Source organism: Teleopsis dalmanni, unplaced genomic scaffold, assembly GCF_002237135.1.
Source record: "Teleopsis dalmanni isolate 2A unplaced genomic scaffold, ASM223713v2 unscaffolded_contig_3629, whole genome shotgun sequence".
Classification (NCBI taxonomy): Eukaryota; Metazoa; Arthropoda; class Insecta; order Diptera; family Diopsidae; genus Teleopsis; species Teleopsis dalmanni.
Window position 1 is genome coordinate 1 of NW_024035011.1, and position 4,357 is coordinate 4,357.

Consider the following 4,357-nt stretch of genomic DNA (forward strand, 5'->3'; position numbering starts at 1 on the left):
CGGTCATAAATAAATAAAACGCAAAATCTTAATCTTCATCAATATTTTATTTTATCTCCTTCAAAATATGCTCCATTAGAAGCGATTACACAATGCCACGTTTTCTTCCAATCATCAAAACATTTTTATAGGCGCTTTCCGGTATGGCTTTGAGTTCCCTCTGCGAATTCTGTTTTACGTCTTCTATGGATTCAAAACGCGTTCCTCTGAGTGGTAATTTGAGGTTGGGAAACAGGAAAAAGTCACACGGTGCAAGATCAGGTGAATACGGTGGCTGTTCGATGGTATTTATTGAATGTTTGGCCTTAAAATCGTTGATAATGTTGAACAAATTGAGGTGAATCGGAACAAGCCGGGCGTTGACACGTCGCATACACAAATTGTCCACCAAAATCAAACGAGCCATCTCACGACCGATGCCTAGCTCTCGTGCTATCTCTCTAACACTCACATGAGGATTTTTGAACACGATTTCCTTTGCCTTTTCAATGTTTTCGTCGGTGGTAGAGGTCGAAGGTCGTCCAGAACGCGGCATGTCTTCGACGGTCGTACGACAGTCCTGAAAGGCTTTGTACCACTCATAAACTTGAGTTTTCGATAAAACTGATTCCCCATAAGCCTTTTGTAGCATTCGCAACGATTCTGCACACGAAATTTCGTTCGAAAAACAAAATTTGATGCAAACTCTTTGTTCAATATTTTTTTCCATTGTTTTTTTCGCAACGCACTACTGAGGTGAACTGGTTTCAACAGCTGCCGTAAACGAACTGTCTGACAGATCGCGCTCATTTTGGCATAGTAATTAAGGACAGTGCTGCCAAACTACATAAACTTAAAATATCGAAAAATATACAGCGCGCGAATTTTAAATGAGAACCTCCGAAAAACCTTTCGGTCACAATGTATTCTTATTCTTATACGTACTACTTACTACGTACTACTTACTACGTACTATATATAATATGGAAAATGGAAAATAGAAAATAGAAAATAGAAAATACTCTAAAGCTATTTCCAAAGCTATTTTATTTTATTTTTCATTTCAATTTAAATAAAATAAAATAGAAAAGTTTCTTTTTTCTTCTTCTCTAGTGAAGTTAATATGAACAGAATAGAAAAATTAAACTAAAACTGTTATTGAACATATCCGTGTTTGTATTTTACATGCTTAATTATGTAGTACTATTGCCTGTAATATTAACTTCAATATTAACTTTAACTTTAATTTTATCTTTAAGGAAGAATAAAATTATTATATATACTTATATTTTTATTAAAAAATTTAACATATGAATGCTAGTGCTACTGCTAGTGCTAATAAATAGGCGCAATCAATAGATTGTTGTTTTATTAAATTTTATACAATGAAGACAAGGAATATAAGCAAAGCTTCTTAAATAGTAATTTTACTTGAAAAGTTTTCTAACATTTAAGGTTTTCATTTACGCTGGCACTCGTACTCACACTTGCACTCGCACTCACACTCGCATACATGCCTATTGTACATTTTATATGGAACTGAACAAAACTTGTGCTTACGGTGCATTGCGTATACGACACGATTACGATTTTCAAAATTCAAAATTCAAAATTCAAAATTAAAAATGATGCGAGTACACGTATACAGCAGAAATTAGTTAAATAATTGCGTTTTACATAAATAAATAATAGATAGGTGTATAAAAAAAAATATTATTATTTACAAAATAATATAAAAAAAATTAAAACCGGAAAAAAAAGGAAAAAAGTAAAAAAGTAAAAAAGTGTTGTGAAGCCAACAACACGCGGTGTTCCCAAGCGGTCCCCCATCTAAGTACTAACCGCGCCCGACGCTGCTTAATTTCAGTGAGCGGACGAAAACCGATGTATTCAACGTGGTATGATCGTTGGCAAAGGAAAGTGTTTCAAAAATCTACATCTACCAGTATTTTAATCTTATTCTTATTCTTATTCTTATTCTTATACGTACTACTTACTACGTACTATATACTACATACTATATGGAAAATGGAAAATGGAAAATAGAAAATAGAAAATAGAAAATACTCTAAAGCTATTTCCAAAGCTATTTATTTTATTTTTCATTTCAATTTAAATAAAATAAAATAGAAAAGTTTCTTTTTTCTTCTTCTCTAGTGAAGTTAATATGAACAGAATAGAAAAATTAAACTAAAACTGTTATTGAACATATCCGTGTTTGTATTTTACATGCTTAATTATGTAGTACTATTGCCTGTAATATTAACTTCAATATTAACTTTAACTTTAATTTTATCTTTAAGGAAGAATAAAATTATTATATATACTTATATTTTTATTAAAAAATTTAACATATGAATGCTAGTGCTAGTGCTAGTGCTAGTGCTAGTGCTAGTGCTAGTGCTAGTGCTAGTGCTAGTGCTAGTGCTAGTGCTAGTGCTAGTGCTAGTGCTAGTGCTAGTGCTAGTGCTAGTGCTAGTGCTAGTGCTAATAAATAGGCGCAATCAATAGATTGTTGTTTTATTAAATTTTATTCAATAAGGACAAGGAATATAAGCAAAGCTTCTTAATTAGTAATTTTACTTGAAAAGTTTTCTATCATTTAAGGTTTTCATTCACGCTGGCACTCGTACTCACACTTGCACTCGCACTCGCATGCATGCCTATTGTACATTTTATATGGAACTGAACAAATCTTGAGCTTACGTGCATTTCGTATACGACACGATTACAATTTCAAAATTAAAAATGATGCGAATATACGTATACAGCAGAAATTAGTTAAATAATTGCATTTTATATAAATAAATAATAGATATGTGATATAAAGAAAAATATTATTAGTAACAAAATAAAATAAAAAAAAATTAAAACCGCAAAAAAAAGGAAAAAAGTAAAAAAGTGTTGTGGAGCCAACAACACGCGGTGTTCCCAAGCGGTCCCCCATCTAAGTACTAACCGCGCCCGACGCTGCTTAATTTCGGTGATCGGACGAGAACCGATGTATTCAACGTGGTATGGTCGTTGGCAAAGAAAGCGTTTCAAAAAATCTACATCTACCAGTATTTTAATCTTATTCTTATTCTTATTCTTATACGTACTACTTACTACGTACTATATATAATATGAAAAATGGAAAATGGAAAATAGAAAATACTCTAAAGCAATTTCCAAAGCTATTTTATTTTATTTTTCATTTCAATTTAAATAAAATAGAAAAGTTTCTTTTTTCTTCTTCTCTAGTGAAGTTAATATGAACAGAATAGAAAAATTAAACTAAAACTGTTATTGAACATATCCGTGTTTGTATTTTACATGCTTAATTATGTAGTACTATTGCCTGTAACATTAACTTTAACTTTAACTTAATCTTTAAGGAAGAATAAAATTTTATACATACTTATATTTTTATTAAAAAATTTAACATATGAATGTTAGTGCTATTGCTAGTGCTAGTGCTAGTGCTACTGCTAGTGCTAGTGCTAGTGCTAGTGCTAGTGCTAGTGCTAGTGCTAATAAATAGGCGCAATCAATAGATTGTTGTTTTATTAAATTTTATTCAATAAAGACAAGGAATATAAGCAAAGCTTCTTAAATAGTAATTTTACTTGAAAAGTTTTCTATCATTTAAGGTTTTCATTCACGCTGGCACTCGTAAACACTTGCACTCGCACTCGCATACATGCCTATTGTACATTTTATATGGAACTGAACAAATCTTGAGCTTACGTGCATTTCGTATACGACACGATTACAATTTCAAAATTAAAAATGATGCGAATATACGTATACAGCAGAAATTAGTTAAATAATTGCATTTTATATAAATAAATAATAGATATGTGATATAAAGAAAAATATTATTAGTAACAAAATAAAATAAAAAAAAATTAAAACCGCAAAAAAAAGGAAAAAAGTGTTGTGGAGCCAACAACACGCGGTGTTCCCAAGCGGTCCCCCATCTAAGTACTAACCGCGCCCGACGCTGCTTAATTTCGGTGATCGGACGAGAACCGATGTATTCAACGTGGTATGGTCGTTGGCAAAGAAAGCGTTTCAAAAAATCTACATCTACCAGTATTTTAATCTTATTCTTATTCTTATTCTTATTCTTATTCTTATTCTTATACGTACTAGTTACTACGTACTATATATAATATGGAAAATGGAAAATGGAAAATAGAAAATACTCTAAAGCTATTTCCAAAGCTATTTTATTTTATTTTTCATTTCAATTTAAATAAAATAAAATAGAAAAGTTTCTTTTTTCTTCTTCTCTAGTGAAGTTAATATGAACAGAATAGGAAAATTAAACTAAAACTGTTATTGAGCATATCCGTGTTTGTATTTTACATGCTTAATTATGTAGTACTATTGC

General features: G+C 31.0%; 2 non-coding genes and 1 pseudogene across 2 annotated transcripts; all 3 read right to left on the bottom strand.

The window, feature by feature from the left end:
- Nucleotides 1-1,772: 1,772 nt before the first annotated feature.
- Nucleotides 1,773-1,891, bottom strand: LOC119665138 (annotated as a pseudogene).
- Nucleotides 1,892-2,889: 998 nt separating this feature from the next.
- On the bottom strand, nucleotides 2,890-3,008 carry LOC119665136. The gene has a single exon (XR_005251344.1). It is a non-coding gene; the product is annotated as a 5S ribosomal RNA (ribosomal RNA).
- Nucleotides 3,009-3,904: 896 nt separating this feature from the next.
- On the bottom strand, nucleotides 3,905-4,023 carry LOC119665137. The gene has a single exon (XR_005251345.1). It is a non-coding gene; the product is annotated as a 5S ribosomal RNA (ribosomal RNA).
- Between the last annotated feature and the right edge of the window lie 334 nt (nucleotides 4,024-4,357).